Source organism: Lissotriton vulgaris, chromosome 10 (genome assembly GCF_964263255.1).
Source record: "Lissotriton vulgaris chromosome 10, aLisVul1.2, whole genome shotgun sequence".
NCBI classification, from domain to species: Eukaryota; Metazoa; Chordata; class Amphibia; order Caudata; family Salamandridae; genus Lissotriton; species Lissotriton vulgaris.
In genome coordinates, this window is record NC_141698.1 from 406,487,198 (window position 1) to 406,510,206 (window position 23,009).

Consider the following 23,009-nt stretch of genomic DNA (forward strand, 5'->3'; position numbering starts at 1 on the left):
TTAAAAATATAGAGTTCGTTTTAATCAATAAAACAAGAACAAAACGACAAACATCCATTCAGTAGAGCTGGTGATATGTAATTTGAAAGATTTTAGGGAATATAGCAGCAAAAGTGCAACATGCCAACTGTGGCTATTTGTTAATTATCAATGGGGTTACCCGAAATTCTACCTGACCCGGGTCAAAATTGCAGTACAATAAATAATTGGTCAACGTAGCATACATTTAACAATACAAAAGAAATAGTGGCATTCAGAAACACCAAATTTGCAAAATTTGCTTTGGTTGCTGTTAGAAGGTTGTTCTGACACTATGGGTCGCCCAGATTTTTCACTTTTTGAGCACCTAATTGTTAAGCTTTTACTGTGGGGGGCCCTCATTAGTTGGGACTCATCCACAGTGAACTTATAATGAAAGAGACTGCATGGGGATTTTACTGGTGTCTCCCTGGTTTGACCAGGCCACTTCGCAGCAGCTGGAGTAAACGACACCGGACTGGTTACATGCAGACACATGTGTACATGCGTGTGCACCCATGTAGGGGCTGCGCAGGGGAGATTCCTAGCCTCCGCAGCCAAGGAGAAGGTGCAGATAGACTGGTGTGGGAGGACTTATGCAGAATGGGGTGGTGACCTGGAATATGCTTATATAGTGGGAAGAAACATGCCAGGGAAAGTCAGTGTGCTTTACAGTGTGTATTCCATTATTCTCTTATGGAGATAGGGATCCCATGTGCAAGTTTTACTTTCCTAAGGTCTACAGGTTCCAGACACGCACTAAAGCCCACTGTAACCGGTTTGAGAAGAAATACTCTGCAGAGTCCAAAGTCATACTTCTACTGCTTTTGGGTCATCCAGAAATTTCACAATTCTTTGAGTCAGCCATAACCAGGGTCTGGCTGAGGGCTGGCCTCAGCAGGCTGGATTGATAACCTTTTTTTCACTAGCTAAGGCCTCTACTCCATGAAGAGAAGATGGGTGGGGCTACAGGCTCATCCATCAGCAGCTAACACTTGGTGCCAGGCACCAGGCTTTACCAGGGAGGGAATGCAGCGTGGGGGGGAAGGGGCTTTCAGAGACCATGTGACCGGAGACCCTGGACAACGCCATCTTGAACCAACCCAGAGTCCTGGGCACGGAGGAGGAACCAGGGACAGAGAAGTGATGTGTCGCTGTATGATAGGGCAAACAGAGACTTCCTGCCAGCCACATCCTCAACTTCTTAAAAGAACTTGCACAGAAAGAGGAGCTCTCTCTGGGGTGTAGTCTGCTGAGGCAGAAGGTGATGGAGCCTGGCCTAATGGGCAGTTGGAAGAAGGACCCCATGACTGCCCCCAGGATCCTGAACATCGCCAGGAGAAGAGTCCAGGACCAGTGCGCATAAGCAGGGTCCTCAACGCAGGGAGAAGAGAGGCCCAGGATTAGAGCACGCGAAAAGCTAGCGCAGGGAGCCAGTGAAGGCAGCTCCTTGCTGAATACACCCTCCTTGAGACAAGGAGAGTGACAAAGAGTGTTCCCAGTGGCTGGGGCCGACCAAGGGAGCAAGGAGAGACGCAAATTGTGAAAATCGCCATCTGGGGCCGAGATATGCCCCCCAAAGGGGAGGGGACCTTTGACCACTCGGGCGACCGATGACGAAGCGCGTGGAGCTCCGTCGCCTGTCTCAACTATGCCCCCGGAGTGGGTCAGGTCTCCAGGGGCTGCCCGCAGCAGAAGGGAAGCCGGGGAGCAACGTTGCGCTCCCCATGAAAAATGCCATGCAGGGGGGCCAGGAGCCCACCCAGGCCTCTGCCGAAGATGGAGGTGGGCGGGGAGTGTCATCACTCCCCCCGCAAAGAGGTTTTAAGGGACCTGAAGCTAAGTTGGGGGGCACCATAACGCTCCCGTGAAGCCAAGCATGGGGCACCAGGAGCCCACCCTGGCCACTAAAGAAGATGCCCTGGGGCTTCAACCCTAGGCCCCAATACCAAGTCGCGGAGCGCTCGCCCCATGAAGATGGCCCTTGTGTGATGCGAGGTCCCGGGACCCCATCCCAGGCCCTAACGAAAGGGAGAAGGCAGAGGGAGTGCTGTCGCACTCCTCCGAGGTCCAGGAGGACCAGTGGGATTTCCTGCATCTGCACGTCGGAGCGGGCAGACTCGAAGAGGGGTGCCAGCTCTTGGAGCCACATGGAAGAGTGCTGGCCAGGCAGGGAGCCAGTGGGGGCAGCTGGGGGTGGGCTCCCCAGGTTGCCGTCCAACCATTCAGCAGGCGGGAGTCCCGGGTGGGACCAGGACCCACCAGGAGGAGTGCGAGAGGTACCAGGGTCCGGGGTGGGACCGAGCCCCCAAAAATCAGCATATGCGGCCATGGGTGGGCTCCCTGAGCCATTTTACTCACCTGGGGTCCGGGTGGGACCAGACCCTCCAACAGTAGGAGGAGCCGCATGAGGCTGCCGAAGTTGGATGGCAGCTCTCTTCAAAGCAGCTGGGGAGCTGCTGATCAAATATGCAAGGAAAGGAGCCTGAAGCGCCCCATAATGCCTTGCAAGGCATGGGGACATCCAGCATGTTTGGTGCCTGGTGTCCCCTAGAGAAGGGGGGTCACCCTCATTTGTGAAAGAGGTGCAGGGGGAGCTGAAGGAGCAATGCAGCCTCCCCCAGCACAAAGAAGAAAAGTCCCACCCTAAGTGTCAGAGGGACTTAAAAGAAATAACCCCTCCAGGGCTCATCTTGCAGACCAACATATCTTGGGCTGGAACTTTGATTCTACAGCTAGAAGTGCATCAGGTGATGAAGGTCTGAGTTGGGGATGTCTGGAGAAGGGCATTCCCTGGAGATGAAGAGGTTTAATTGCACCAGAAATGTATTTACTAACATTATTTCTTTTAGAAGGGCTGAAGGTCACATGTGCAATGTGAAGTGCCTGTGTGAGGTGATGCCATAAGAAAAGTGGGGTTATGTTGCCAGACCTTCCTGCTAGGGTATCTTGCTGTATATGCGTAATCCTGTGATTTCATTTATGATGCCTTTAGGGATCACAAATTATCATTTAAAGTGATGCTTAAACATGTATTCTTGCTGCTGCACTTAGGTGAATAACCCAGACAGCTAGCCCTTAAGATGTAGAGGTGTATACTTCATGGGAAGTAGGAAATGCTCAGTCAGGATTGTGTGTCACCAAGGAGGGTTACCTATTTTAAATGCTTTTTGGGATAATGGGGTGAGTCGCCACTGGGATGTGCAAGTGTGCAGGGCCCTCGCTCCAGGTTATGTTCAACTAATTGCATTGGGGGCAAGATGATGTGCAAACCTGGGAGTGGTGGTACTAGGACCCACCCCCCCCTGCGGGAGGGGTGGGGATGTTATGCAATGTCACAAAGTAATTCCAACAGCTTATGTATATTTGTAAATTGGTGCATAGTATTGAGTAGTGTGTGTGTTTTTTTATAAATGTACTCTTACTTTTATCAAGCAAAGTACAGACTGGACAATCAATTATTGAGTGTTATTCCTGTGCACCTGCAAATGGCGATTACTAGCCCATACCACCTACCTTGAGTAAGTCTCAGACTGCTCTGCGATGCTATCCTCTGGGAGTCAGGTGCTACACTTGGGTGATTGGTTCCCAGGGAAGAACAAATGTAGTCATGTTATTTGTGCAGGCCTCACAGATGCTGCCTCGTTTTCTAACAGATGCGATTTATTTTAAAGGCATGAATCACTTCTTATAGACAACGCAGTTGTTCATACATGTGGAACATGATTGTATATGCAACAGTGGTGCTCTAGTGTGGGGGAAGGTTGGGGGTGTTCTGGATCAAAGTGAGTGAGGGTAATTGAGAGGGGAGAGGTAATATGACATATACATTACATTTGCATAGTGACACCTGTCCAGCCTATGACAGGCCAACTTTTCAGTAAATACGCATAGCACTATAGAGACACTGATAATGAATTTCAGTTGTCAGAGCTTGTATACTGGTATGTAGTAGTCAACGTTTCAAACCCTAAAAGTTCACGGTGATTCAGTCTTTAGTATGGGATCTTCATCAGGACAATGCGAAAGACAGTCTTGAATGGAAGGAGGAAGTATGAGGTTTGCCATTTGACTGCACTGGCCCAGGTAGGGCTGCTGAACAATAGTATCTTAAATCCTGGGTGGCGGAGCATTGCAAGGTCCTGTGTTGAGGATGCATCAAGTAGCTGAGGTGAGCAAGGTCCTGGTCAGGGATGAGTCATGCAGCCTCGATTGTGAGGAGCTGTGAGACTGTGATGTGAAGCCCAGTGTTGTTGTCAAGGAGGCTGTCGACAAAGGGGTTTACGATGCAATGTCCTTCGTTGAGGATGCTTAATGAAACAGGCGGTTCTGAAGATATTTCAGGGCATGCAATGTGGAGTCCTGCGTCATTATCAATGCAGCCATTGACGAGGGGCTTGTGATGGGAGGGCCCACGTCAGTGATGCGTCCGTGGCAGTTCCGATAAGAATACAAGGCTGATGTGAAGTCCTTGTGCCGGGAAAGTCCACACAGCTGATGTGGTGCATCTGTTCTCCTTTTGGGTACTCTGTGCAGCAGTTCTGCTCTGTCTGTAGATGGGCTGGCATAGCACCTTCAAGCCCACTCGCAAGGGTCTAAGACTCGGGTGGCACCACCTGGCAGGGTAGGACTCACAGTTTCAGAGCCCCAGTGTTGGTTACAAGATATTAGCCGTGTAGTCATCCTGGTGGTCCTGGGTACAGTTTGCAGTTCCACTCCATCTCACCCAGACAAGGGGGCAGCAGGTCATTCTTCTTGACAGAGTCTTCCACAGGTCAAGAAGTGTACTGAAGAGTTGGTGTCTGAGATCCAATATTTATACCTGGTACCTTTTTTTAAGTGAGAGAAGCTTGTAGAGAATTCCCTTTGAATTTAGCTGGTTTCCTGCTGCCCCTGCCCTGGCTCCAAACGAACAACAGGTGGTGTGCAGTTCTTTGTGTGAAGGCAAGATGCACCAGTGTACATGGTGCTGTACTCAACTCAACCCCATCCTGCCAATGACGGCCCATCCAAGCACAGCTATTGTGTGTGGCTATCTAGGGAGAATACACAAAGGCCAATTGCCAACTACACTTAGTCATGTGACCTAGAGACAGGCTGCAGGCACTAAATGACTAGAGCAGGAAAATGCCAGTTTTCTAAAAGTGGCATTTTCAAAATTGTAAATTGAAATCTCACATTGCAATTAAAGAGTATTTTTTATTACAATTCCAAAGACACCAAAAATGAACTGTTCACCTATTCCCATTTGGAAGTTAGGCCTTGCAATGGTGAAAAAAGAAATGCAAGTTTTTTAATACCAGGAACTTTAACACTAAAAGGTTGATGTCGGGGGGGGGGCGTGGCTATGAATCGACCGAGATGGCGGCGTAGTGAGAGAGCTCTGAGGCCGAAACAGCTCTAACTGCATTAATCCGTCTATCCATCCGGCTTATTGCACCTTCTGAAGCCTGGCTGGAGTGCCGAGACGGGGAGACGCTGTCCGCCCCTGTCCTGGGCAAAATCGAGTGACGCCAGCCGGAGATAGACCGAGAAGGTGAGACGGGCCCTGACGCGTATCCGGACACCGTCCTGCCGCAGAGCTGCGAACCGACCGGAAGTGCCCTGTGGTCGGGGTGCTACACCGGAAGGTACCGCTGGTCGACTGTGGACCGCATTGACGACCGACCTGCGTATGAGTGGAGGTGGGCCTATTTCGAACATTCGTTTGCCCAGCGGCGCTACCGCACATGTGTGTGAGGAATCCGGCACCCCAGCGACAAAACACCTGTTAAGCCCGGCGCGCCCCAGGACCGGGAGGACCGGCGGACTGTTGTGCTGGCTGAGCGTGCCGGCGACGCCTGCTCCTGCCTCCCCCTGGAAACGAATATCTTCACCTGCCTGGTGTAGGGGGCACAGGAGCTGCGAAAAGAAGAGACCAGGGCGAAATTTGCTAGCCGCTGGGAGTCCGAAACTGCACTCGGCTGGGCCTACAGTGATCGGTGAGACTGAGTAACAATACTGCCTGGTAGGCGGACAGTGAGTACTGGCAGATGACAGGAGGAGTGAGGACCTGTGAATTTAACACTGGGACAGCAGGGGAGCCAATACTTCACCACTCCTCGCATACGCCATTAAACTGTTTTCCCTTGTGGCGAACGCGGAGCCCTGGAAGACGACGCCATTTTGGATACCGCTTCCCCACAGCCTAGAACAGTGGTGCCGTCGACATACTGCGTGACGGAGACGCAGGTGCAAACAGCGAAACAACAGCCAAAAGTAATGGCGGGAAGGGGACCCAGACATCCTACTGCGCAATCGAAACTAGAGAAATACGCCTTTGAAAAATCCGCCCTGCCGCACCCGGAGGGCCGCCCGTCCACGGGAAAAAGTCCAGAGGAAGATGGCTCCAAAAAAGTGACACTAGAGGATCTAATGAAGATACTCCCCCACGTCCAAGTGACGGTGGGGTCTATCTCAATGGACGTTGGCCTACTAAGGGCCGATCTCCACAAAATGGCGGAGCGTGTGGCGCAGGTGGAAGTCGTTACCAAATACTAAGTGGAAGACACCTCGGAACTACAGCTCGCAGCGGAGCGCATAGAAGCGGTCACCAGAAAGCTACAGGAACGACTGGATGATCAGGAAGGACGCTCACGGAGGAACAACGCCCGAATTCTAGGCATTCCGGAGTCGGAAGGCAAGCAAACTATGGATCTATATGTGGAGGACTTAATTAAGACAAAACTGCAACCAAAGGGCCTCTCCCACTTCTTCTCTGTCGAGAGAGCGCATAGAGTTCCTGGGGGTGCGCCGAAACCGGGGTCACCGCCGCGACTAGTACTGGCCAGACTTTTTAACTTCCGTGATAGGGATGCCATACTTCAAACAGCCAGGATCTCTGCACCTATAAAAATACTGAACTCCACTGTTACCTTCTTCCCAGACTACACGGCTGAGGTAGCCTGGCGCCGGAAAACCTAACTGATGTAAAAAAGCTTTGCGGGCCAAAGAGTTACCCTACTCCATGGGTTTCCCGGCAAGACTGAGAGTCGTGGACAATCACAAAGCATGGTTCTTCAACACCCCGGAGGCGGCGAGAGACTGGTTGGATGGTTGGAGGCGTACTGAGGCTCCGTGGAGAGCTGGCAGGGGCCAACGTGATCAAAAGACAACTACTCAGACAAATCACCAGGCATCACAAGGACATAGTCAGGACCTATTTACTGAATCAGGTCCGGAGGAAGGTGAGCATCCGGAGGAGTAGCGCCGGAACTCCGGACATTGATCAAACTTTCTACAGCAATCTGACTATGAGACCCTTGGTGTTCACTCCGTGTCGGGCAGACGAGGTCACACGGAGCTGGTTGTGAGGTCACAGAGCTACTTACCCCTTACAAGCAAGTACAATGGGTTGGGTTGGGACTATGCGCTCTGCTAAGTTGGGGAGGCGGGCGGTTTCAGGCCCGTGCAGCAGGGAGGCAGGGAGGGAGGAGGGAAGGTGCTGTTTGAATGTTTTAGTTCTTGTGATTTGCGACAAAACACAACATGTTCTACAAAACACGAAGGAGACAAGTTTCTTGGTAAAGGTGCGCGGCGAGGCCCGTCCCCTATTGACCTGTACAAAATCTCACATACACCTAAATGGCAGCACACATGATGGATACACCTGAGAATCGTACACCACATTCCTCTCACACATCTACCTTGGCAGTCCTAACATGGAACGTCAGGGGAATGGGCGACAAGGTGAAGAGGGGCCTAGTGCTACAGTACCTGAAACGCTGCAAACCAGCGATAGTCCTATTACAAGAAACTCACCTTGTTGGCTCGGCCTCGAGGGCGATGGATAGATGGGGGTATAAATTCATTGCGCATGCAGATTTCTCCTCCGGCTCTAGAGGGACGGGAATACTTATTCGAAAGAACTTTCAAATGGTGTGTCAACTGACAAAAATAGACAATCAGGGATGCTTTGCAGCGGCGATGATACAGTGGGAGGGCCAACTGTACAACTTTGTGTCCGTGTATGTCCCTCCTGGCCTGCATGCCACAGCACACATGGCCCTTGCTACCTTTCTCCTGTCATTGCCGGCGGTGATGCTAGTGATAGGGGGTGACTTTAATGATGTTCTAGATCATGAGATGGATAGACACCCACATACCACAACGGTGCGGGGAGGTGGGCGACTTACTGGACTATTGGATGCCCTGGGACCGACGGACTGCTGGCGACATAAACATCCCTACGACAAGCAGTATACTTATTACTCAGCGACACATCCCTGTCTATCACGTATAGATTACATTTTAATGTCCGGAGACGGACTACACGGCATTGAGGAGGTAGACATCCGTCCCAGGGGTATCTCAGATCACTCTCCGCTGCGACTCACATACCTGAATCACCGCTCCCGTAGAAGCCGCATTTTTCCTATTCACTCCTATCTGCAGAGCGCCCCTTTGAGGAAAACCCTTTCTAGCACGGCCAACCACTACTTTCAGGAGTATTCGGGCTCAGTGAGCTCCTATGGTACCCTATGGGAAGCATATAAAATGATCATACGTGGGCAGGCAATTGCTTCCATAGTCGTTCATAGGCGGACTCAGAATCAAGAACTTAGCGCCCTTGAGGACGCTCTTATAGATGCCCTCTCTGACCAAGAGTCCCACCCGTCCCTGGGAGCCGCTCAGACAGTCCGACTGCGACAAGTTGAATGGGAGGCATATCAAAGAGAAATGGTACAGACTACAATTCAGGCCTCCCGTCATAGGATATACGAGTTGGGCGATAAAGCTGGAAAGATGCTAGCTTGGCTCGACAAAAAGGAAAAAGCAGGCAGGGTCATTGCACAACTGACATTGCCTGAAGGCAATTCGACCTCGGACCCTGGGGCCATAGTCGAACTGCTGGCTGATCATTCTGAGACAATTTATGCCCCCCAGGCGACGTTCTCGACAGGTGAAGCCTATAATTATATAAAAGATCTGCCAATCCCCTGCCTCTCACCTGAGGCAGCACTTTTGCTAGAGGCAGACATCACTGTGGAGGAGGTACGGGAAGCGACCGACGCGCTAGCGTCCGGCAAGGCTCTGGGACCCAACGGTCTCCCAGTAGAACTGTATAAGCAAACAGCTTCCATTAACGGTCTCCCAGTAGAACTGTATAAGCAAACAGCTTCCATAACGGCCCCCCATCTACTCAAAATGTTCGTAGACAGCCTAAAAGTAGGAGAACTCCCTAGAGATCAACGCCTTGCCACGATCATCCCGATCCATAAACCTGGTAAAGCACCGGAGGCATGCAATTCTTACCGCCCCATCTCCTTACTAAACACTGAACCAAAGATCCTTGCCAAATTACTATCACAGCGTTTGGCCCCCCACCTTGCCACCTTGGTACACCCGGACCAATCTGGCTTTACGCCAAATCGTAATACCTCGCATAATCTGCGCCGTCTACAGGCGGTGCTGGCTCGCCGGGAGTACATACAGGATCCGGCAGTACTTCTCTCCCTTGACGCCACTATGGCGTTTGACACCGTGGAATGGCCTTATCTATTTGCGGTGCTTCGTCACATGGGCTTCGGTCCTAAGTTCTGCGCGTGGGTCCGCCTGCTTTATACCGTGCCCTTGGCCCAGATAGCAGCTAATGGTCACATCTCTAGGGATTTCCCGCTTGGTCGTGGGACGAGGTAGGGATGCCCGTTATCCCCCTTACTGTTCACGCTAGTCCTTGAGCCGTTGGCGATTTGGGTTCAGTGGGAACCGTCCATTAAAGGTATCAGATGGTCGCCGTCATCGGAAGATCGGATATCTCTCTATGCGGACGACATCCTTCTTTATCTCACCTCCCCTAAAAAATCAATCCTAGAACTACTTAATGTTTGCGTTACATTACACTGACACCCCTTTTAAGTATCTGGGAATCCATGTTTCATCCAACCCGGAAGAATTTCACGCCCTAAATTTGAAACCCCTACTGGAACGGTTCAATCGAGACGTGAAGGTTTGGCGTTCCCTCCCTCTCACCCTCCTGGGCAAAGCCGCGTTGTTCAAAATGATGGCATTGCCCCGTTTTCTTCACCTTCTTGAGAACACGCCGTTCCCGGTCTCCCCCTCCTGCTTCAAAGCCATTGCAGCAGCGGTTTCTACTTTGCTGTGGGACGGGAAACCGGCGCCGATTGCGCAATGCAAACTGGTAAAAGACTGGTATGATGGGGGCATAGCGCTCCCCAATATTGAACTGTATTACTGGGCTGCCCATCTTAAGCAAATCAATTATTGGCCACACGCCCCACAGACGGAACCCGCCTTTTTGGCAGACAGGCAGGGTATTGAGTCCAGGGGACTGCTAAGAAACCTATATAGTCGCAACGTCCCATCCGACCTTGTAGGTCCGACCAGTCACACAGTTCAGCTCTGGTACAAGGCACATAGGCACCTTCATTGCGCGAACTTTGTCACACAAATGACACCCCTGTGGGACTCGCACGGATTGAGGTTCATGGGTAATAGCAAAGGGTTTCAGGCGTGGGACGCCATAGGTATATCAGTGGTGGGGGATCTCTGGAGAAAGAACAACATAGTAGACTTCACCTATCTACAAACCAAACATGATATGGCACAGTCAGAGTACTATAGAAACTTGCAGATACGTCATGCGCTTCTGCCAGCCATCCCGGTGAGAACGAAACTACAGGAGTCCACCCCTCTAGAGGACAGGCTACTGACAGAACATATGCCCCAAAAAGCGACGTCCTTCACATATCGGAAACTGGTCAACAACCTCCCTGACATGCTATCCAAATTGCGTTTGACGTGGGTGGGCGATATTGGTGAACTTGATGATTCGGAATGGCAGGAGGCTCTCTCGTCGCCCAGAGAATCAGCGATTCCTTCAAGACTTAAGCTGGTACAGTTAAAAGTACTTCTCCGCACATATTACACCAGAACAGTCCTTTACAGAATAGGGAGAGCCTCTCACGAATATTGCCTCCGCGGATGCGGAGAAAGAGGAACATTCTTCCATACTATTTGGGACTGTAGCCGGTTGGCCATGTATTGGGCAGCAGTAATGCGAACCATTTCCCAAACCACAACTATTTCCCTGATGCCCAACCCACGTCGCTGCCTGTTAAACATCTGGGATGCAGAGGACTTGACCCATCGTCAACAGGACTGGGCCACGCTGGGAATGTTGATGGCAAAACGTAATATTGCTAGACTGTGAGGTTCTAACGTACTGCCCACACTTCGAGACTGGTGTAGGGACATGGATGAAGCAATGGTGGCCGAGAAGGCAGTATTTGTCCATCGGGGTTGCCCTGAGAAGTGGAGGCAAATCTGGGGGGCCTGGAACAAATTTAGAGGGGACATATGCGAGCCGCCGCGAGTTGACCCGGATGAGTGTCTTTCAGATTAAGAGTTGGGCTTGAGGTCTATATGTGTCACTGAGTAAATCTCCTGCTGTGATGAACTCAGTCCTACTGCCTATTGAACATCATAATACGGGGGGTGGGTCGGCGGTTGCACTGCCAATGTTAACTATGCTGCACATTTGAACATTGTTTTGTCGCTTGTGGAGATTTGAACGTTATCAACGTGTTTTTAATTTAACGCAAAGTTTTGTTACAGGGTTGAAACCAAAAATCATAGACCTAAGCCATATTGTATATTTGTATTGTCTGCATTATGGTACAACATGTTCTCATTCGCCGCCGGGCCCCTGAGTTATCGGCTACACAGCTGTGTTATCCTAACAATGATACTTAGACTGCGTTGCTATTGCGGCCGGCCCAGGAGGTTGTAGGCCCTACATTGTGTTATACTGAAATGTACAATAAAGGTCTTTAAAAAAAAAAAAAAAAGTTGATGTCCAACTTTTTAAATACATTGCACCCTTCCCTGTGAGCTATTTAGGGCCTATCCTAGGTGTGACATATTTATTAAAAGGAAGGTGTAGCCCTAGCAAAAGTTTTATTTTTCCAGGTTTCAATGGATGTTTAAAACTGCACTCACAGGCTACAATGGCTGGCCTGCAACAGGTTGGAAAGGCTGCTTGAGTGGGTGGTACAACAAGTGCTGCAGTCCCACTAGTAGCATTTAATTTACTGACCCTTGGTACATGTTCTACCATTTCACTAGGTTCTTTTTAGTAGATTACATTTGCCAATTGGGAGTAAGTCAATGTTACCATGTTTTAGGGAGTGGGCACACACACTTCAGCATGGTGTAATAGTGGTAAAGTGCCCTGAGTCCTAAGGCCAACAAAAACAAGATCAATAAAATATGGAGGAGTAAGGTTAAACGTTTGGCGGAAGACCACCCTAAAGCTGAAAGGTCTATCAATAGGTGTATTCATCTACAGGTCATCCCAGGACTTAGTAAACGAGGAAAGCATCTGTTAGATATGTGTGTATAAAGGAGAAAATTATTTATTTTTGAACAAAATTGGATTTGCTACAAAACCTGTGGGTAGTGTGTCCATAGATGTAAAAAAGAAAGATGTAAGTAAAGTGTATCTGTTAAAGTTTCTTACACTTTTTTTCTGTGTGCTTTTAAAAAAATGATTGTGAAAGATGGACAGCCACTAGCATGGCAATTGCAGCAGCCTGAAACATAACTGGTGATGTGAGGCAAAAGTTGCTTACAAGTTCAATTGTAGATTCAATGTCATAACTAGTTACTAATGAAGAAAAACTCGTAGCTTGGAAGTTCAGTAATGCAGCATTAATAAATTGAATACTTCAATTAGCATGTTAGAATTTAAATGTAAATGTAAAACTGCACAAAGGGGTCACTTTGGACACTCCTACCCACAATCAGTATGGAGTTCTTGGGAAGAGTTCAAGAGTGATAGGCAGAAGAGGCTATAACTGTTGTGAAGAATGAGCAGAAAGAGCAGAAAACCAAAAATGGACTACCGTGTTCAAATCCATGATGGAGCGGATCTAAATGGTAAATAAGACTGTGTCCCTTACCCGCAATTATAATTTCATAGTCATAACAAGAACACAGTTGTTTGTGAACCAATACTTTGTAAAAAAAAGAATGTGACATTGAAAAACAGAAGGAAGAAAAAATTAAACAGATCCCTCAGCTCATGATCAAAAAAATACTAGGCAATGTTTACCATCAAAATTGAGGAAAGACTCAAAGTCCAAAATGTACAAGCAGAAATAATCAACAAATTAAAACTTTATACAGATCATTCCATTAAACATGAGCAAATGCACATATACAGTCCAGCATTTCAACTATGAATGATGTACAGGTAAATCATGAGGTTCCAATTCTCCACAGGCTATCAGGATCCTTGATAATTGAGTTCAATCTGTCTATCCATAGGTATTCTTTTCTTCAAAGGATAGCAGCAATGTTGCCACTACTAGGAGGCTGGTGAGCAATGTCAATTATTTGCCAAGTCAGTACATTTTTGTTGTGTTCATCTTCTGCAAAATGTACCACCGGAGGAGCGTTTTTAGTTCTGTATCGATTCTGCCTTGATGTTCTCCATACGAGAGCCATGGTTTAGCTGATATGGAAGAGTTCATAGTGGTGCCATATACTGTATACCACATTACTAGTGTTACAGTTTCAATAAAAACTGAGCCTAAAGGAATTCATACATCTAAACATTTAAGGCCTGATTTAGATCTTGGCAAGAGTACCACCTTCCTTACACTGCGGTGGTCCCAAGTAGTCCATCAAACTGACGGCGGTCCGCCCACCGTAATTTGATGTTGCGGCTATAGACAGGATACAGCAGCGGTCTTCTCTGCTGGATTACAGTACTCCACGCCGTCATGGCTGAGGGATTGCACTGAGCTGATTTAGATGTTCCCGTTGTGCTGGCAGTGTCCTGTCGGCAGAGTCCTGACGAAGTGATGAAGCCATGGTGCGGTGGAGGGGTAAATGCCTACTCAGCTATGCTGTGAGCACAAGCTAAGTGGATTTATTTATTTATTTATTTACTTTTATCTTTCCCATTGTATATTGAACTCCACTACCCACCACCCCTCCGGACTCCGCCTCACCTCACCACCCAGATCGTTTACCTGAGCGAGCCGCCACTGCTACAACTACAACTTCAATAATTAGAAAGCAAACATGATGAATATCAACACGAATTATATTGCTCAGCCTTTCATCCTGTCTAGAATTTAGCAGGTTTGAAGTTATATTAAGGCCCGCTCCTCAATTAAAACACAAAATTTCACTCTTGCTTAGAAAACATGTATGTTTAAATTAAGAAAGAATTGTGACTTTTTGCCTGGTAAAATGTTAAGAAACAATGACCTATTTCAAGTCTATTAAGAATTTCAATTAGCTGATTGGAGAGGAGAGGCTTAATATTCTTCCGCTGTTTAGACAATACTATATAGCACTACATTCAGAGATGGATGCGCATGGTTTTGTAGCACTAATCAACAACATTATTGGGGATTTGGGCTGTTTTCTCACCCCATGCTAGGTGCTGTAAAAAAAGTAAACTGTGCAATTAGATTCTTTTAAAATCATAGTTATACCTATTAAACAGACCACAAATGGAATTTCACTGTAACTAACCCACCCCCTGCTACAGGATATGAAATATTATTTGAATAAGTGCTCCTTTTTCATTTGGAAGTTCATGCTAGTTAAAACATTGATACCCAATCATTGTCCAAGATAGCTAGCTATCTTTATAAAACAAAAAAAAATATATATATATATATATATTATATATATATATATCTATATACACACACAGACACACACACACACACACACCTCTGCTGGAGTGTGGCCTAAACTACATTTGGAGGTTTGCTCCAAAATGTACTTTATGGCCCACAATAATGGGACTTTGGTGTAGGGCAGCACAGGAAGGGACCTTGCTGAGCTGCCATACGTGAAAGTGAATGGGAAGGAATGCACTTAATTTATGCAAGATGATGCATTCCTGTCCTTTAGCCCTGTGCTGTCACCATTTCGGCAGTTTAATGACGAAATAGGCACCCTTCCACCATGGTGCAAGGGTGCCTCCGTTGTATGCAGTATTAATTTTGTGCAGGAAAGGACAAATCCTGCACACAAGCAATCCTAAGAGGTGTTTTTCCCTCGCTTTCTATGTGTACTGTAGAATGCGAATGTCTGACTAATTATCGACAGACATTATATCGATACACCAAAATATCGCAACAAAAATATCGAGGGACAAAATATCGGAATGCTATCTTTAAAAAGGTAAGTACCAAAATATCGGAAAAAAAATATCGAATGTAAAAAATATCGTTTTTTGTACAATATCGTTATATTTTAATTAAATAAAAATATTATATTAACAAAATAATAATTATGAATGTAATAAACATGTTTAAAAATTTAATATTTTATAAAATATTAACAAATAATGTAAAAAAAAGTATTAATAAATATATAATACAAAGTATATTTTTCATTAATAATAACTCTAAATTAATTATTTTAATAACTTATAAATATATAAAAATATATTATAAATATAAATGTATATACATACAATAGTATTATAAATTACAATTAATAACATAACATTACAAAAAAATACATACATTAAATATATATAAATAATTGTATAAACATAATTTAATTTTATAAATAACAATTAATAACAACATAAAAGTAATAATAATAAAATTATAAACATAGATAGCGTATGAGTACAAATTACTATTCAACTCCAGAGAGCGCAACAGTAGGGAAAGTGTTGGATAGCGTAGGGGTTAAAAATACTATTCCCACTCCAGAGAGTGCAACAGTAGGGAAAGTGTTGGATAGCGTAGGGGTAAAAATTAACCCTGGGCGGAGTTCGCGGAGTGGGGCTTCGCGGAGCTACGCGAAGTGGGCGAGAAACTACGCCCACCTCCGCACTCCGCGTAGCCCCACTCCGCAAACACCACTGGCCGCCAGCCCCGCCACCCGCCTCCCTCCCGCCCTCCCTAAATACTTTGAAATAAAAGAATCAAATAATTTAAAAGCACTTACCTTGCCGCCGCTGCCCGCCGCGTCCCCGGGGCTCGCGATCTTCCGTCTTCCGTACTAATGCGCATGCGCGGGCGGCCGCGCATGCGCATTTTCTCGTGAAAATGCGCATGCGCGGCCGCCCACGCATGCGCATTAGTACGGAAGACGGAAGACGGAAGTAAGTGAGCCCCGGGGACGCGGCGGGCAGCGGCGGCAAGGTAAGTGCTTTTAAATTATTTCATTTCTTTATTTCAAAGTATTTAGGGAGGGCGGGAGGGAGGCGGGTGGCGGCCAGCTACGCTCCGTCTGCGGAGTGCCGCCTGGCTCCGCCAACTCCGCAAAATGCGGAGTAGGCGGCACTACGCATACTCCGCAGACGGAGCATAGCTGGCCGCCCACCCCTAGTAAAAATTACTATTCCCACTCCAGGGAGTGCAACAGTAGGGAAAGTGTTGGATAGCGTAGGGGTAAAATTTACTATTCCCACTCCAGAGAGTGCAACAGTAGGGAAAGTGTTGGATAGCGTAGGGGTTAAAATTACTATTCCCACTCCAGAGAGTGCAACAGTAGGGAAAGTGTTGGATAGCATAGGGGTAAAATTTACTATTCCCACTCCAGAGAGTGCAACAGTAGGGAAAGTGTTGGATAGCGTAGGGGTAAAAATTACTATTCCCACTCCAAAGAGTGCAACAGTAGGGAAAGTGTTGGATAGCGTAGAGATAAAAATTACTATTCCTACTCCAGAGAGTGCAACAGTAGGGAAAGTGTTGGATAGCGTAGGGGTTAAAATTACTATTCCCACTCCAGAGAGTGCAACAGTAGGGAAAGTGTTGGATAGCATAGGGGTAAAATGTACTATTCCCACTCCAGAGAGTGCAACAGTAGGGAAAGTGTTGGATAGCATAGGGGTAACATTTACTATTCCCACTCCAGAGAGTGCAACAGTAGGGAAAGTGTTGGATAGCGTAGGGGTAAAAATTACTATTCCCACTCCAGAGAGTGCAACAGTAGGGAAAGTGTTGGATAGCGTAGGGGTAAAATTTACTATTCGCACTCCAGAGAGTGCAACAGTAGGGAAAGTGTTGGATAGCGTAGGGGTTAAAATTACTATTCCCACTCCAGAGAGTGCAACAGTAGGGAAAGTGTTGGATAGCATAGGGGTAAAATGTACTATTCCCACTCCAGAGAGTGCAACAGTAGGGAAAGTGTTGGATAGCGTAGGGGTAAAAATTACTATTCCCACTCCAGAGAGTGCAACAGTAGGGAAAGTGTTGGATAGCGTAGAGATAAAAATTACTATTCCTACTCCAGAGAGTGCAACAGTAGGGAAAGTGTTGGATAGCGTAGGGGTTAAAATTACTATTCCCACTCCAGAGAGTGCAACAGTAGGGAAAGTGTTGGATAGCATAGGGGTAAAATTTACTATTCCCACTCCAGAGAGTGCAACAGTAGGGAAAGTGTTGGATAGCGTAGGGGTAACAATTACTATTCCCACTCCAGAGAGTGCAACAGTAGGGAAAGTGTTGGATAGCGTAGGGGTAACAATTACTATTCCTACTCCAGAGAGTGCAACAGTAGGGAAAGTGTTGGATAGCGTAGGGGTAAAAATTACTATTCCCACTCCAGAGAGTGCAACAGTAGGGAAAGTGTTGGATAGCGTAGGGGTAAAAATTACTATTCCCACTCCAGAGAGTGCAACAGTAGGGAAAGTGTTGGATAGGGTAGGGGTAAAATTTACTATTCCCACTCCAGAGAGTGCAACAGTAGGGAGAGTGTTAGATAGCGTACGGGTAAAAATTACTATTCCCACTCCAGAGAGTGCAACAGTAGGGAAAGTGTTGGATAGCGTAGGATTTAAAATAACATACTTATAAATAAAAAATAACATTAATTAATCAAAATATAAACTAATACATAAATAATTACCAATTAATTAAAAATAATTACCAATTAATAAAAACTATATAATAATTCCTACAAAATAATACTTAATTTAACATAATTAAATTACTTCCCATCCTATTCCCCTATAAACTAACAACACTCTACATAACATATTTATCAATTAATCTAATAATTAAAAATTAATAACAATTAATTAAAATTAATTACCAATAATTAAATTTAATTATTCATTCCTACTAATTAATACTTATTTTAACATAATTACATTACTTCCCACACTATTCCCCTATAAACCCACAACCCGCTACATAACATATTTATCAATTAATCTATTAATTAAAAATTAATACCAAATAATTAAAATTAATTACCAATTAATTAAAATTAATTACCAATTAATTAAATTTAATTATTCATTCCTACTAATTAATACTTATTTTAACATAATTAAATTACTTCCCACCCTATTCCCCTATTAACCCACAACCCGCTACATAACATATTTATCAATTAATCTATTAAATACAAATTAATACCAATTAATTAAAATTATTTACCAATTAATTAAAATTAATTAATAATTCTTACTAATTAATACTTATTTTAACATAATTAAATTACTTCCCACCCTATTCCCCTTTAAACCCACAACCCGCTACTGAACTAACATGCTAAATTTAATTAAATTAGATAAATAAATACTTAAAAACATATTATATACTTTATAATATACAAAAAAATTATTAGATAATCGATATTACTAACAGCGAAATTATTTACATCGATATTACTACACATCGATATATTTAACTTCGATATTACTGATATCGATATTAAATAGTGTCAATATTACTTACCTTCGATATTATGTTACATCGATATTTAAATTTCGATATGTTTGTATATCGATATTAAAATTTCGATATCATGTCTGTGTACCGTAGAATGCAGCAAACACAGAAAGAGGAAAAAGCAAGGAGAAATAGACATATTTCTCCTTTCTCCCCCTCACTTTGGGAGGTGTACGGTTTGGCGCTTCCCATGTTTTCATGATTTTGTAAATCTGGGGTAGCGACAAAATCCATGGGTGCTGGGTGGGAAACTCCATTGCAATGCTTATGGAATGCCTCCCAGGTGCAGAGTCGCTGCTTCGCCTTAGTCAAGATTTATGAGGCCACTCAAAGCCACACAGGGTGGCTTTGCATGGCTTCATAAATCAGATTGATACCACTGCATTACACACATACCACTTTATGCTGTTCAAAAGTGACATAGCAATCTCATAAATGAGCCCCATAAAGCTTTTACTTTTTAGCAAATAAAGCTATAACACCTATAGAATGGCTGGTTGCTAAAATACATTTGGCTGCCTTTGCTGGTAACATGAAGTTGTATACACTAATGTTGATGATTCACTGGAGGCCATTTTCAATTAGCAACATACTCTGGCTGACAGTCAGTGTCCAAATCAAAGAACCTGTGCCCTCATACATCAAAGCATTTCCTTTTAAGTTCAAAAATAATTTTATTGGTGAAAAAAGAAACAGGGTGTCGATACAGAGTACAAGAATAATTCAAAGTAATTGAAAAGAAAAAGAAAAAAAAAGAAGCAATAACAATCCATTAGGGCAAAATAGCAAAGGCAATAATAAAAGCTAATCATGGGCATTAAAGCGAAATACAGGAAATATAATGAGTATAGAAATACAACTATGTAAAATTAGAAATATACAAGCTAATAATGAAGAAACAGAGAATGTCATGGGTGATTAAGGGGGCTTGGAGACTTCTTGTTGAGCAGGCTGTAAATGAAATGAACGGTTAGCACATACATCAAGGTACATAGTGATAGGAAGCCATAAGTCCATGCGTTTCGCCGCCATATGGATAGGAAAAACAAAAGCAGTATCTAATCTATGATTGTGACTACATTGTACCACCATGCTTTAAAAGAGATGTTTGAAGAACTTTTCCAATTGATTGTGATCTGTTGAAACGCAACAGCCAGCAGCAAATCGATAATCTGAACGTTAAGTTCAACATCCTCCCAGCAGGGAGAGAGGCTCCCCAAAAAGATGTGAGTATGAGAAAAAGGAATGCGGGTGTGAAAAATTACATTAATTTGAGCCCATACCTGTATCCAGAAGTCATGAACAGATTTACAGAGGAACAGCATATGAAATAAGGTGGCGTGTGGAGAGGAGCAAGACCAGCATATGTCTGGGGTTACGGGAAATCGCTTATTAAGGTCAAATGGTGTAAAAAGAAGTCTATTATAGATGAAGAATAGAGACTGCGTCAAGATCGCTGCTCTAGATTATTTGAAAATCTTAGTCCATATCCTGTCCCATAAAGATATCGGCCAAGATATAGCAAAGTCACACTCCCATTGTTCCTCCACCTTAGATTTAGGCCTAATAGACTCTTTGGTATGAAGGTACTTGTAAATAGCAGAAGCTTTGGAAGCGGATCGCAAAAAAGAGTTGAGTTGCGAAGTGGGGGTGGTAGATGCAGGAGGGGCATGTGTTTGTGAAAGTCGAGTGTAAGTCATCATCACTGCCTCTTTGAGTAGAAGGTATTTGCGGGCAAATGAAGTGGGTAAGTCATAGGAAGAGCAAAGAGTTGAGAAAGGTATGAAAGTAGAGTGTGAGAATAATTGTGAATTCCAGATCAGTCCTCTTTGCCTCCAGGACTTACAGTAAAAGGGTTTAATGCGAATTAGTAGGTTCATATTGTGCCAAATGGTTGAGTTGAGGAAATCATCAACTATACCGGGTGGAGAAGGAGTAGAGGTTAGAAGTAATTTGGTAGTAAATTTGTGAATGGGAGTGGAAATTGAAGGGGGTTTGCGTGAAAAGGAGATATATTCAGCAAAAGAAGAAGGGAAAAGAAAGAGACGCTCAACCTTAGGCCATAAAGGGCAGGGAGAAGCAGGGTCTTGTAACCAAAAAGAAGCTTGTCGCAACAGAAATGCTTTTTGATAGGACAGAAAGTCTGGGAAATTGACTTCGCCCTCCAATTTTGGGCGTATTAGCCTAGCGAGGGACATCCTAGGCTTTTTGTTGTTCCAGAGAAAGGATGACAGAACCGTATTAAGGGCCCGATTAGGATGGCCGGCGAACCAGCGTCCGTCCGCCACTCTCGAGGTGGAGGGACCGTCCGCAGGGGCTGCGGCGTTCCCTTTCTCGGAATTAGCATGTGACCGCCACCCTGGCGGTCACATCCCTTATATTTAACATTGCGGCGGATGCTGCTTCAAGCAGCACAACAAAGCAGCACCCGCCGAAGGTTAAATATGCATGTTTTCCTTTGCATGCACGTGCATGCAAAGGCAGGGGGGTACCATAGGTACCTCCCCATGTGCAACCCCCAACACCCCTGGGGCCCGCAACAGGCCCCCATGCTCAAACTCCACATGCTTTTCTACGGCAGAAAACCCGCCGTGGAAAAGCATGTCTCCGCCGGCATCCTAATATGACTGGTGGTGTCTGATAGACACCGCCACCATATTAGAGCTTTTCTGCCGCGGTCGGAAGGCGACTGCGTCGGAAAAGCGGCGGACGGAAAAATGACCCCCCAGCCATCCTAATCTGGCGGGGGGTCTTTTCTGTGTCCGCCGCGGTGAATCCGCATCCTTTAGGCCGGCGGTGGCTTTGGCCGGCCCGGAGGATGCGGATACACCGCGATCATAATCGGGCCCTAACTTTCTTGAAAAATTTCGAAGGGATGGGTACTGGGATGTTAGAAATCATGTAGAGAATTATAGGAGAAAACATCATCTTAATGGTGTCAAGGCGGTCCCAGCATGACAAATAGAGGGGATGCCATCTGGCCGCTAAGTCTGATACTTTTTGGGTGCATTTGTTCAAACAAAGAGAAACTGTGTCGGAGTAACGTGCAAACCTACGTATTTATTATGTGAAGAGCTCCATGTGAAATTGGAAGCGTTAAAATAAGGTTTAAAAGTAAACTTTGTCAGGGGCAAGATCTCACACTTATCGTTATTAAGTTTATAGCCAGACATCAAGGAGTATTGACGCACTTCATCAAGGAAAGCGGGAATAGATTCAGAGGGATTAGATATAAAAAGTAGAATATTGTCAGCATACGCAGCAAGCTTGACATGAGATTGCATTTGAAAACCATGAATGTAAGGGTTTTGACGGAGTTTGGACAGGAAAGGCTCTAAGGCCAAGTTAAAAAGAAATGGGGAGAGGGGACATCCTTGACGGACACCTGTACCGAGATCAAAAAAGGAGGAGATCAAGCCATTGGCGCATACTGCTGCACGTGGGTTAGAGTATAGTAGGGAAATCAAGGAAATAAATCTGGGACCGAAACCAAACCATTCGAGGGCATGAAAAAGATAGGACCATTCAACCTTATTAAATGCCTTTTCGGGATTTAAGGCATTCGCTGTAAGGGAATGTTGCAATCGTGAGGATTTCAATAGGACGTTAAACAAAAGTCTAGTGTTATCAGTAATAAAACGACCCTTGACGAATCCAGACTGCTCTTCGCCCAATAGGTCGGGGAGTATAAGGTCCAGTCGTGCTGCAAGCGATTTAGCAAACATTTTATAGACGATATTAACAGAGAGATGGGCCTGTAATTTTTGCAATGTTTGGTATCCTTCACTTCTTTAGGTATAAGGCAGATATGAGCGTCAGAGAAGGAGCCAGAGGAACTACCTAGGGCAACAAATGTGTCTATGAGAGAGTGCAATTTCGGGATAAGTAGCTTTGAAAAATGGAGGTAAAATTCGACGGTGAAACCATCTGGTCCAGAGGCTTTATCTTTTTTGAGATGTTGAAGTGCAGTGAGCAATTCTTGTTGGGATATGTCTGATTCTAAATGAGAGAGATCGAGGGGAAAATGTTGGGGTTTCTGTATGGTAGAAAAGAAGTGTGCTAAAGATTGGGGTGAGGGGTGAGGTTCAGAGGAATAGAGGGTTTTGTAGAAAAGAGAAAATTCAGTAAGAATGTCAGCATCTTTATGTTTAAGATCGGAGTTGGTACCATAGATGGATTCAATATTCAACTTATTATGTTTGACTTTCAAATAGTTGGCAAGCGTTTTCCCAGCCTTTTTTTCTGCCCCCGTAAAACTTTGCACTT